The sequence below is a fragment of the Rhinopithecus bieti genome, unplaced genomic scaffold, assembly GCF_001698545.2.
Source record: "Rhinopithecus bieti isolate Rb0 unplaced genomic scaffold, ASM169854v2 scaffold_28121, whole genome shotgun sequence".
NCBI classification, from domain to species: Eukaryota; Metazoa; Chordata; class Mammalia; order Primates; family Cercopithecidae; genus Rhinopithecus; species Rhinopithecus bieti.
This window is the reverse complement of record NW_016813094.1, coordinates 2,192,536-2,206,336: the sequence shown is the minus strand read 5'-3', so window position 1 is coordinate 2,206,336 and position 13,801 is coordinate 2,192,536.

Here is a 13,801-nt window from a genome sequence, read left to right as displayed (position 1 = left end):
TTAAATTTATATTTATATGTATTTGAGATATCAAATAGTTTTCAATTTAGCTAACTATTGACCACAGAGCTCATTTAAAAAAAAAAATCTTTTAAAATCTTTTTTCATCAGATTTCAGCTAGGATAAAGAAAAAATATTTCTGATGTTTTGGCTTTTTTTGTTGTTGTTATAAAAAAGAAAAAACTAAAGAAATCTGCCAAGTGATTAATAACCAAAACCAATACACCTTTGGTGACTTAACCAAGGAAGCACAAGCCATCTCCAAAGAGGGACAAAGAAGCAGTCCTCACAAGGTCCAGAGCCACTCCCAAAGACAAGTAAGGAAAGAAAAGAGAAAAAGGAACACTTATCCACTGTGGTTAGAGTGTAAATTAGTACAACGATTGTGGAAAACAATGGGCAATTCCTCAAAGACCTAAAGACAGAAATACCATTTGACCAGCAATCTCATTACTGGCGATATACCCAAAGGAATATAAATCATCCTGTTCCAAAGACACATGCACGTGTATATTCATTGAAGTACTATTCACAAGAGCAAAGACATGGAATCAACTTAAGTGACCATCAATGATAGATTGGATAAAGAAAATGTGGTACATATACACTATAGAATACTATGCAGCCATGAAAAAAATGAGATCATGTTTTTTGCAGGAACATGGATGGAGCTAAGACCATTATCCTTAGCAAACTGACACAGGAACAGAAAACCAAATACTACATGTTCTGACTTATAAGTGGGAGCTAAAGGATGAGAATACATGGACACATACAAAGGAACAACAACACACAGTGGGGCTTTTCAGAGGGTGGAGGGTGGAAGGAGGAAATCAGGAAAAATAACTAAATGAGTACTAGGCTTAATACTTGAGTGAAGAAATAATCAGTACAAGAAACTCCCATGACACAAGTTTACTTATATAACAAACCTGCACTTTTACCCCAAACTTAAAATAAAAATTTAAAAAAGAGAAATATTTAGACAATGTTTTGAGAGCTGGCAAACTGATATGTTCATTTTTTAAGTGGGTCTCAACCTCTTTCAGTTGACCATCTGCATGACCCAACAACCTGCATGACTCCGACAGGTGGCAGGCCAGGCTAAGTTCTCAGGACACAAAACAGAACAAACAGGAAAGAAATAGCTGCCCATGGCTGGGCACGGGGGCTCACGCCTGTAATCCCAGCACGTTAGGAGGCCGAGGCGGGCAGATCATGAGATCAGGAGATCGAGATCATCCTGCCCAACATGGTGAAACTCTGTCTCTACTAAAAAAAAAAAAAAAAAAAAAAAAAAAATACAAAAATTAGGCGGGCCTGGTGGCAAGCCCCTGTAGTCCCAGCTACTCGGGAGGCTGAGGCAGGAGAATGGTGTGAACCCGGGAGGCGGAGCTTGCAGTGAGCCCAGATCACACCACTGCACTCCAGCCTGTGCGACAGAGTGAGAGTCTGTCCTCCGCCCCCCAAAAGAAAGAAAAAGAAAAAAGAAATAGCTGCCCATGAAAAGGAGAAAGATAAGTATAAATAGGTCTTCCAAACCAAACTTACACAAGAGTCACAACCTAAACAAATGATTTTCTCCTGCCAACCTGAATTTAGGGAGAAAGGGATAAAGAGAAATGTTTACCTTCCATTCTTCATCAGGTACTCCAGGTAGAGATCCAGGAGGACTAACCTTGGTAAAAATTCTTACCTTTCTTTGTCAGCTTTTTGTCAGTTGCCCTAGGTCCTCAACTGTAGGCTTGGAAGCAAGTCAGGTGTCTCAGTCATTCCACTTTTGTTTCCAGAACTATGGGGGTTGAGAGGGTGTGATCCCTTCTCTCCCCATTATAAAAGGTTACAGCCTACATCCCTATAACAAAAAAGAGATTAACAAGGGAAAAACACAACAAAGTTATTACTAATACATACACACGTGTCCGTAAGAATCATTCAAAATATGAACTCAAAGATGGATCAGGTGATTAAAGCTTAAATGCTTTCTTCACAAGGGCCAGAAAAATAAAGGAATAAATGGGTCCAATGTTCAGGCAATGGTTCACAGGAACAATGGTTGTCCTGTTATGAAGATAATGTTTCTGAGGTTATTTTTTGGAACTGTTCTTGGAAGAATAGATGAAAATTCTGAGTGTGATGATGATTCCTAATCTCTTCTCTTCTCTTCTCTTGTCATTGATGTTCCTTGTTATTTCACAAGATGCTTAGGGAGGATGTCCTAGCACCATCTCACTGCTTGGGAAAGAAGAGAACAACACAAGGGTAGAGGGACCTTTATTCTGAGGAGCTTATAAGGCCTCTCGAAGTATGTTAAATTTCCACTCTTTGGGGTATCACTTGCTGACCCCAAAAGCTATAAATGTTGAGAGACCGAGGCAGGTGGATCACAAGGTCAGGAGTTCGAGACCAGCCTGGCCAACATGGTGAAACCCCATCTCTATCAAAAATGCAAAAAATTAGCTGGGCGTGGTGGCAGGTGCCTGTAATCCCAGCTACTCGGGAGTCTGAGGCAGGAGAATCGCTTGAACCCAGGAAGTGGAAGTAGAGTGATCCAAGATCCCGTCACTGTACTACAGCCTGGATGACAAGAGTGAAACTTCATCTCAAAAAAAGAAAAAAAAAAGCTATAAATGAATTTTTTTAATAAGATCTATTTCCAGCATCCCAGTTTCTAAATGAACATTCTAGCCTGTGCTGAAGTAAGTCAAAAAATAAAAGATATAAGGAGATCATGCAGGTTTACTAGGTTAATTTTTTAGAAAAGATATAAGACGAAAAAATAGCGTTAATTTCTAATGATGTAATTTTGTTCATAGAAAATCCAAAGTAAAATCTAAAACGGAATTACTAGAATAATGAGAAATAATAGTTTTTTGGATACATGATATTAAAAATAATCCATTTCCTCAGTTTTGGCAGAAAGTGATTAGAAAACATGGTAAAAAAGACATACAATTGCAATAGTAGCATAAATATGTATATTTACAATGTATGCAAGAAATATACGAAGAAAATTTAATTTTTCTGAATAACATTTTTAAAATGTATGAACGAATAAGTAAGTACTGTCTTCATGAAATGTCTGCTAATTTTTCCCACATTTATGTAAGTGGTTTTCCTTTAATGTGTACATGTCATGGAAGTTACACATATCGTTTCTAATTACATTTTACTGGCCTCAAATTAGCCACAAGACCAAATTTCCATTAACCAAAGGCAAAATGATTTGGTAAGTCCATCTATTAGGCTACAAGAAGATTTTCATGTAGACTTCAGGATTGTAATTATGATAGTTTTATCTTTGGTTAAAAATATTTTGCATGGAAAGGACATTATATCTAAAGCAACATTTCTATTTGTCATATTGTATTCTAATTTTTACTTTAACAGACTAAAATTTATGTTTTCCAATAAGCAGATGCTTCATTACTTTCTGAGTAATTAACTACAGAAAGAAACCATTTCCAAATTGCAAAAAATAGTCTAAATACAATGCCATGTTTTTTCCCTAGTAAATCACAAATTCTTTGCAAATTATTCCTTTAATATAAAGGACTTCAGCATTCATAGATACAGAACATCAATAATTATTTTAATAATAATATATTATCTATCTCTTTTTATACTATCATCACTTGATGTGGGTGAATAATTACATACAGTTTTTATCCTGTTTAATTTATATTGCTATATACTATATATTCATGGAAAGTAAAGCATTAAGTGTTGTTGGTTTTCTTAAACATGGTTTAACTTATTTTCCATGGATGACACATTATTTAAACAGGTGGCATAAATGGATGCTTCCATTTCTAAAAATGAGGACAAGCTCCATACATAATGTATAGTTTTAATATTATTAATGACCAAGTCATTCTTTGGTTTATTTCTGTTCTCTATCAATACCATGAAGTAGCATTCTAATAAATCATTAGTGGGACACCATTGTAATTTCATCCTGCAAAAATGCATCATCAAAACTACTGTGATAAAAGCTGCCCTTGTGATGATAAATAGATCTGACTCATAAGCATTCATTTAGTACATACCTGCTCTAAAATTAGGAAGGCTCTTTGAATAACCAGATAAGCAATATTGCATTGATGATAAAAAAAGATTGTATGTTTAATTGTTATGCATTTATTTATGCAAACAAAAGCTGAGTGGAAAGCCCATTAAGGGTTTTTGGAGAAAAGTTTCCTATATGGTCTGTTGTTTTCTGAATGAGTTTTCTTCAAAATTTTTCATTTCAAGGATGACTAATAAAAGAGGAATACAAAAATATTCACTGAGAATATTCCTAGTTCTTCAGAAGCCTACTGTATCTAAGAACATATTTCTCTGATTGATTTTATTTCTTCTAAAATACTTAAACCAATTAGTAAGTTGTTTGTCAGTGGCAAGGGCACGATTCATGTAGAGTACAATTTAAATCTAGAGCCAATGCTTAAAATTTTTATTACCTAAAATCACTCAGGAATAGGGATAGACACTTATTTTGTCTTTCTTTTTTGCTTCCCAGTGGAATACTTTATTAGCACATTGTCACCATTAGGTGTAGGATGATCAAGGGATCACGGTTATTATTAAATGAACTATCTCAGCTTACTGGAACCATTTTATTATCAACCACTTGCTTGATGAACTTCTTAGAATATACTTGGTAGTCTTGATTGTTAAGTGGGCTTCCTTTCTGCTCAGAAAGGAGATTATTCTTTCTAGATTATCCTTTCTGCTCTAGCAGTCCTATACCTCTATAGATACCACAGCTGGGTCCAAGGGCGAGAAATTTGAGAAATATGTCAATTTTTGGTTTATGCTAGTCAACTTCACATTGGATCTATTACCTTCATTTTGGAATAGGTGTTTGCTTTCTGATTGTCTGAATTACTGAATCATTCCTCCCTTCTTTATTTGAAATATCTACTAGACATTTTCTGTATGCCAATAGGAGATATGCTGAAAGCTGAGAATGAGGGAATGAGATGAACTTGGTCCTGTATCTCAGGGTCTCATGATCTATAGGTAAGAGCAGACAAATAACTTCAGCAACATGAGCGATTTTAAAATAAATGTATGTTAATTAATATGAAGATAATTTTATTTTAATATTTTAAATCCTTAGAGTTTGTAGCAAATAATTGACCATTTCTTTCTTTATTCAAATATCAGATATTAATTTTACGGTATCAAGCTGAGTATTTTCTTTTAAGAATTATACAACTATTTAATTTTTGGTAAATTGGCTCTAAATTTCTATAAAGATATTGAAACTGTCTTGTGTTTTCCATTGTCACCATAAGGTGTAGGATAATCCAGGTATCAAATTAGTAATAGCTACAATTTTCAGTGAGTAAAAACATATTTGTTGTTGTGTTTAAGATCATCCCTGCTTTTTGTTCCCTAAATAACTAATTCAAATGTTTATAATACTTTTTTGTTGCTGCAATTATTTGTTTCCTCTTACCTTTAGACTCCCTAGTCTACTCATGCCCTTTTCAGACCCTTTCAACACAGCAGCCAGAAATACTGAAATTCTTGTTAGGTTAAATTGTATCAGTGTACCCAGTTGGGCATGGAAGTTCACACCTGTAATCCCAGCACTTTGGGAGGCCAAGGTGGGAGAATCACCTGAGATCAGAAGTTTGAGACCAGCCTGACCAACATGGTGAAACCCTGCCACTACTAAAAATATACACACACAAATCGTATTAGTGTACTTGGCTCAAAAATCTTGTACCAGCTTCACATTGCTCAGGTAAGAGACAAGTACTCTATGGTAGCGTGCAAGGCCCACGTGACCTCCTATATCTGCAACCTCATGGCCCACGACACAATGCTCTTGCCCTCAACATTCCAGGCATACTCACTCCTTTTCTCTTCTTGACCAAAGTGAACCTTTGTCTCATGGCCTTTGCACAGTGCTGTTTCTTGAACCAGGAGATGATATAAAAGAAACTTTGTTAATGTTTTCCACAAAACCAATAGTAGTCTTACCAATTTGCAGAGCACTAACAATTAATTACATGTTATGAAGCCAGAAGATACTTTTAAAACTACCAATTAAATACAAAAATAAATTTTGATAAACCACACTACGAAAAGACTGAAGTATTTTCTATCTCTCAAGAATATACCATAAGATTTTATTTCAAGTGAGTGAACAAGGAGTAAGCATATGGCTAGAAAACAGAAAATTATTATAGCAATGGATCAGAAAGCTACAGATATGTTATATATTATATTTATATAAAAATCTATTTATAAAATTCAAAACTATAGAGAATGTTACTTTCCTGGATTTTAACAGGTGTGGTATTTCTGAAACTGAGGGTTTAATCCATTTGCATCTGTCAAACAAACTGCCCTGCTTGCTTTTGGTCCCTTGCTTTTTGCTTTTTTTTTGTTTTTTTTTTTTTTTTTTTTTTTTTTTTCCCATAAAGCTGAAGGCCATGCTACTGAAAGCTGTAACTTAACCTTCACTGGCTACATTATAGATAACATTTATGAGTCACCATGGTAACAGCTGCTTCAGTTATTTTTCAGGAACTTCAGGCAGCTCCTGTCCAGTTCAAACCAGTTGCAAATACGGACCCTTCAACTGAGGCTGAGCAAATGCCCACTAGGTGGCTTTTTGATATCAGAGGGCCCAAAACAGGACCCTCAGATCATGCTACTGCATTCATTTTCTGAACATATGCCCTAGGAAAAGCCATGAGCCCCAACTACTCTTGTGTAGATCACCGATTACTTCATTTTTTCTCCACTACCAATAACCTTGTCCCTAATCCTTATCTTCTGGGAGGCAAATTTAAGAGCTATTTTCCTGCCTCCTCCCTTGGCTTCCTAATGAATAAATCTTTTCTCTCTTGCAAAATGTGTTGTCACAGTGATTGATTTACTGTGGGTAAATCAACACTTATAAAAGGTTACAACCTACATCCCTATAACAAAAAAGAGATTAAAAAAGAGATTGTGGGACAAAACAAACCTGAATGAACCTGGGCAGTATCATTTCCAGCTTATTTAAATTTATAATTGTTAGTGTTTTTTTTTTCTTTCTATCCAAATAAATGTTTACTTTTGTAACTAATTTTGGATTACTTCTTAAAGAGGACTCCTGTAATTAAATAACCTTCCAGTCCCACAAAGCTGAGATCTGCCTTGATCTTAGCCCACAAGAAGGCATAATCAAGTCATTCAACTCCATTTTAATCAAAGTTCTCTGAATAACCTAAGAAAAATAGAAACTCTGACATTTCTGTGCTTCTCCCTCAATTTTTCTATTACTTTCATATTTGAAAATCCTAAAAAATTGCCATCTGTAACATATCATTGGAATTGAAGTGATACAACCTCAAGCTCAAAATTACTTTTATTTTATTTTACTTTATTTATTTTGAGATGGAGTCTCACTCTGTCACCCAGTCTGGAGTGCAGTGGCATGATCTCCACTTACTGCAATCTCCACCTCCCGGTTTCAAGGGATTCTCCTGCCTCAGTGTCCCCAAGTAGCTGGGACTACCGGTACGTACCACCACACCTGGCTAATTTTTGTATTTTTAGTAGAGATGGGATTTCACCAAGTTGCTCGGGCTGGTTTTGACCTCCTGACCTCAAGTGATCCACCCACCTCAGCCTCTCAAAGTGCTGAGATTACGGGCACGGGCCACCACACCCAACTGAAAATTATTTTTAACAAGTTGTATAAAACTTATTCATTGATTTAAACAAGAAGAAAAAAGTCTCCATGTATTGTAATTATGTTTGTTTTGGGGAAAATGAATATAAATTAAATAAACATTTTTGTTTTTCTGTTAATCTTTACAGTCCAAATTACATACTAGATAAGATAAACCAATGTATAATTAAGTTTTTCATTTGTTTGTTTCTTTTTGAGATGGAGTCTTACTCTTGCACCCAGACTGGAGTGCAGAGACACGATCTTTGCTCCCTGCAGCCTCCACCTCCCAGGTTCAAGCAATTCTCCTGCCTCAGCCTCCTGAATAGCTGGAACTACAGGTGCCTGCCACCACACCTGCCTAATTTTTGTATTTTTTGGTAGAGATGGGGTTTCACTATGTTGGCCCAGGCTTGTCTCAAACTTCTGAGTTTAAGCAATCTGCCTGCCTCAGCCTCCCAAAATGCTGGGATTACAGGAGCGAGCCATCACGCCCTGCCAAGATTTTAGACACAATATATTTATTATTTTTCTTCTGTGTAATACCATCTTTACTAATAATTGTCAATCATATCTTTATTTTTGCCAATTACTTTCAGAGGACACAGAGTTCTAGTAAGATTATTTTCCTTCATTGAAATAACAGGCATACCTTTTTGCCCTTAATTAAGTGCCACTTGCAGGGCAACATTAAGAAGCTCCAATTATATAAATTCAGTGAAGTTTCCATGTTAAGGAAAGGAAGCTGGAGGGTAAAGTGATAATATATTAAATGTTTACTTTTAATTGAACTTCATGTCATTTACCATTTGTGGAATGAAAAATGCCATGGTGCGTGTAAATCAATAAAAAATATTTTCAACTCTAATAGAATGCTGAGTACTCAATTAAATACACATTCTAAATATAAGTCAAAACACAATCTACCATTTAGGATAAAAGTAGTCCATCAGCCAATGAGGAAAGAAGTTTTAATACTTTTATTACCATTGTCTAGCAAAATGCTGGTTTTAGAATTTGACTCAGTATCTACAGAAAATAAGAATATTGTTATGTCATGTTATATTTTCATGTTACTATTTTCTTAACTCTTATTTAGATAAAATAATGGTTAAATCATGACTAGGTGCCTAGCTGTGTCATGCGTTTAAAACTTACGTTTAAATTTTTATGCTAATATCTCCTTTTTATTGATTTACCCTATTTTTTTTTCTGTTATACTATAGTTACTGACAATGTTGAAATTTGTAATTTTCAAATTTCCCTGTAATTCTGGAAAATAGCTATGGATAAAGAATTGCATCACCACTTTCATTTTCTGGAAAATGACACCCTTCCTGGTAAGACTTAGGTAACATTCACAGATGATCCCTTTGTTTACCTACGACAAGGCCAGACACAGAGCCTCCAAAATCTCATTCACAGCCTCACATTATTAACTAAATTGTTTTGTTCTTGCTGACCAATTAGAACAAAGTGTCTGTTAACCAAACTTTATTAAAGATTTTCTCTTTCCCCAAGACTGCTGAACATTGTTCTACTCTCAGGCTGAGCCAGCATAGGGCCCCTCTGTAAGGGCCACTCCTGGAAAACAGACTGGCTTGAGCACAAAACATTTGCTAATGTACTCTCCAATCATGGCACCCTTTTCAATTCACCTCCCCATACCTGTTTTCTTTTACCCATGGTTACTCCTCTCTATAAAAGAAAAACCCTTTTGCCTAACTATTGAGCAACATGGAGATCTTCTATTCAGAGCATTCTTTATATTGCAGTAGCCTTTGCAAATAAAGTCTCTCTTGACCCAAGTCTAGATTTGTTTTTAATTCAACATTATGTAACATATTTACATCACGGAAAGTTCTGTGAAGGGTATATGGGAACTCTCTGCACTATTTTTGCACCTCTCTTGTAAATCTCTTGAAAATAAAAAGCTGAAGAAACAAAAGGATATTTCTCAGTTTATACATTCTAGGCCTCTTGAAAATTATTTATGAAACTAATAAGTTGATTACTACAGAGAAAAAAAAGACCAGAAAGTCAGACAGTTTAAAGTATGACATTTGATACTTAGTATCTACCTAAAGGCTATAACCCTGGGAGTGGGGATAGTTTGTTTCTGGGTGAAGATTTCACCTTGGTTCTTGACACATCTGTGTCACAGTTCTCTTTTACATAGGACAGCATCCCAAGATCTATCCCAAATCATTTTCAGAAACAGCTTTTATTTTGGAAGCTTTAGAGGGTCTTGTACTCATAAATAATAACATTTCAAAAAGGTATTTTAAAAGAAAAGCTGATTATATGTGAAAAAAGACAAACCATTTTTAGATATGCAAAGGAGCTATGTTAGTTCAAAAGAATCTAATGCTAAGGATATATGTGTGTGTGTGTATATATATGTATTTTGTGTGTGTGTGTGTGTGTGTGTGTGTGTGTGTATATATATATATATATATATATATATGGTGACTGAGTATATGACAGGCCATTACATTTCGAAGGAGTAAATTCTTTCTTGCTATTCTTTCTCAATACTGATAGAAACTCTCTTCTTGACCAAATTCTGCTCAGGCTCCATTAAACTCTATTCTGTACTAGGCTTTGACTTTTGAGTTTCCAGATTTATCTTTGTATTGTTCAGCTTCAGCAAGTGTCCTGTTGAGTTATTTTACCCCAAATCATTACCTACCCTTGATATCGGATCACCCTCAATATAGATCATGTTCCTCATCCTCCATTTTTTTCCCAGATGAGGTCTAATCACCCTGGCTTTCCTTCCGCAAAATTCCTGGTAGGTTAATTTAGCTAGAATCCTCCCTTGTTCCAGTCGTCTCCTCTTAGTAACTTTCCATCCACCCCACTCCTACTCTGTTCCTTGGCTATACATTTCCACTTGTTCATGCTGTATTCACAGTTGAGCCAATTCTCTCATCCCTACTGTGAAACTCCACTGTAGGAACCCCCTTGAACAAAGTCTGCCTTATGCTTCTTTAACAAGTGTCATAAATACATACTTTTTCTTCAACAGTACAAATCTCATATTCCTGGAGCTTATCTGATATCCTCTTTTCTTCCAGCTTCACTGAGACTCCTAGTCTCACACAGACCATTTCTCCAGCCACCGACCTTATGTGTTGTCCTTTGCATTAGACTACCTTCAATTCCATACACCTTTATGCAAATGCCATCTTCTTTAAAGTATTCATGGATTATGGCACTATACTTTGTCTTTTTCCTGGAAATATTTGGTACTGTTTTACACATATACTCGTGGAATTTTAGAAACTATTTATAAAGCAATAAAAATAGCACAAAAGTGTCAACCAGTGCTGCTGTCATACAATTTATGTTCTACAGATTTCTGAGTTACAGCTTGTGTTGAAATTATCTAAAGATAATTTTTAAAGACATGTGACAGGGAAAACATCAGTGGTTGCCAAATAGAAAATACAAGGAGAGAATAGAGTGAAGAGGTGGAGCACCGATGATTTTTAGGTCAGTGAAACTACATCGTATGATACTATAGTGTGGAATGTAAATTATTTTACATTTCCAATGCACGACTACAAACACAAGAGGGAATCCTAATGTAAACGATGGACTTTGGGTAATTACGATGTGTCAAAGTAGGTTCATCAATTGTATCAAATATACCACTCTGGTATCAGAGGTTGATAATAGAGAAAAGTATGTATGTGTGTGAGCAGGGGTATTTGGGAAATCTCCAACCAACCTAAATTTTGCTATCAATCTAAAACTGCTCTAAAAAATTGTCTTTAATAATATAATATTAATTTTAAAAGACATATTTGGTAGACATTTGTTAAAAATCCTCTTTAATATAAACCAGATAAATTTTAAATTATCTGGGAATAAAAGAAATTGGAATAAAAGAAAAAAAAGGAAATAAAAGAATTGTTCAAATTTGAGAAACTTTGAATATCACATCCAATTTACATAAAATTATGAAAGATTATTTATTGCTTTATTATTTTTGTTACATCGCTCTTCACTGTTTTCTTAATAAAATGGAAAGTAAAATTTTAAAAGCAGAATCTTCTCCCCCTATAGGCTTGTGACTGGCAGACAAAAGGCAAGTTGGTAATGAAAATAGGAAGTAGAAGGTAAACAGAGTGCTTGAGGCAAGATCCAAATACTCCCTGAAGTGAGAGATTTCAGAAAATGTTATTTAATACAGGTAAGCTGGTTCCTCTAGAGGTCTGTATTTACATCAGGTCTGAGGTACTTCCCAAAGGAATTCCTGATGAAATGTAACAGTATTTTAAAGCATATAGTGGTAGACATTTATCTCAAAAGTCCCTAAGTGTGTAGAGAGGGAAACACTCAGGAAGCAATGTCTGAATTGTGGATGTCAACTCATGTTGTCAAATTTTAGAAGTTATTCAGCACAATCTGGCCATGATCATTGTTATATATATTTTGCTAACTGAATAGCACTAATTTGATATGAAAAAATCCCTGTGAAATATCAAAATACGTAGGAAAGACACGAGTTTGGCCATTAGCCATCTTTAAAACCTGTATTTCTACAGTTTTATCCAAGATTTAATTTAAAAACTAGCATTTGGGACACTGAAGAGTATGAGAAAGGGAAACACCTGCCAGAAAATCATTTTTCTAACGATACAATATTAACTTCCATTGAAAAGAAGAATTGGAGTGAAACATTTTTGTTTCTAAGAGTTGCAAACCGAATAAAGTAATGTGAAACTATTAAATGAGGTGACCTGACTTGCTAAAAGCAATTTAAATAGCTAAAGGATACATTCAGCACTTTTCACATGTAGATAGAAAGAGTTGTCTTCCAAAGGGTCAGTTATGTCAGAAAGACTAAAACATGTGGGAGAATATAAAAAAACTGCCCTTTCGATACTTAATGGAGAGCATTATAAATGACCTTGTGCCTAGTGAATGTAGTTTGAAAAGATTGGGTCAGCTTGCACTGGTGAGTATAATACAATTTCGTAACACATTAATACCAAGTTATTTTCAGCCAGGAGGCAATTATTTTTCCTGGTAGAGTAGGTATTTTGTGGATACTATTTTAATCTGTGACTTCAGAATATATCAGTGTTTTGAATTCCAAAACTGAGCAAAACCTATTATAAATAAATATATTTATATAGTAATCCTGAATATATAATAGTTACTGTAAGAAAAATGTATGCTGTGAAATTTTTGTTGGTCTTCATCAAATAATATGTTGATAGTCTATATTTCAAATTATAAAGAAAAAGTAGTATTCATTAAAAGTTTATTCCCAAAGAAAGGTAAAATAATGAGTTGTAGTTGTAAAATACACAATAACGTTAGTTGAGTGTCCCTAATCCAAATAACTGAAGTCCAAAAATTCTCCAAAATTCAAAACTTTTAGAGCATCAGAATGACTTCATAAGTGGACCTGATGTCATGTAATGACTCATAGTCAAAACCCGGTCGAAATCGTTTCATGTGTAAGAAATCAAACATATATCTCCGTCCTGGGCCCAGTACAAACATTCCTCCATTTGTCTCAACTTCCTGGGCCCAGTACAAACATTCCTCCATATATCTCAGTCCTGGGCCCAGTACAAACATTCCTCCATTTGTCTCAACTTTAGAAAAACACCACCTGGAGAGTCCCTGATAAGGTCACAACCGTTTGTGGAGTGGTTTTACTGAAAGTGCAGGAACCAATAAAAAACTGCTAAGTGTATAACTTAAAATGTTAACCAATTGTAATGCTGTAACCAAAAGAATTCCCTTGTTCCTATGTAACCTTACATATCCTGTTTACATCGGGCTATAAAAAGCGAGCACATGCATCGTTCGAGGCCCTCTTGTATGCTGTGGAGCAGAGGGACCAAGTTCGAACTTGCAGTAAAGATCCTTGCCGCTTGGCTTTGACTCTGGACTCTGGTGGTCTTCTTCGGGGAATAAACGGTCTGGGCATAACACATGTACAATATTATTTGAAACATTATATTAAATTATCTTCAGGCTATGTGTAAAAACTACATATGAAACATACATTTCATGCTTAGCCTTGGGTTCTGTCCCCAAAATATATCATTATGTACATGCAAATATTCCAAAATCAAAAAAAAAAAAAAAAA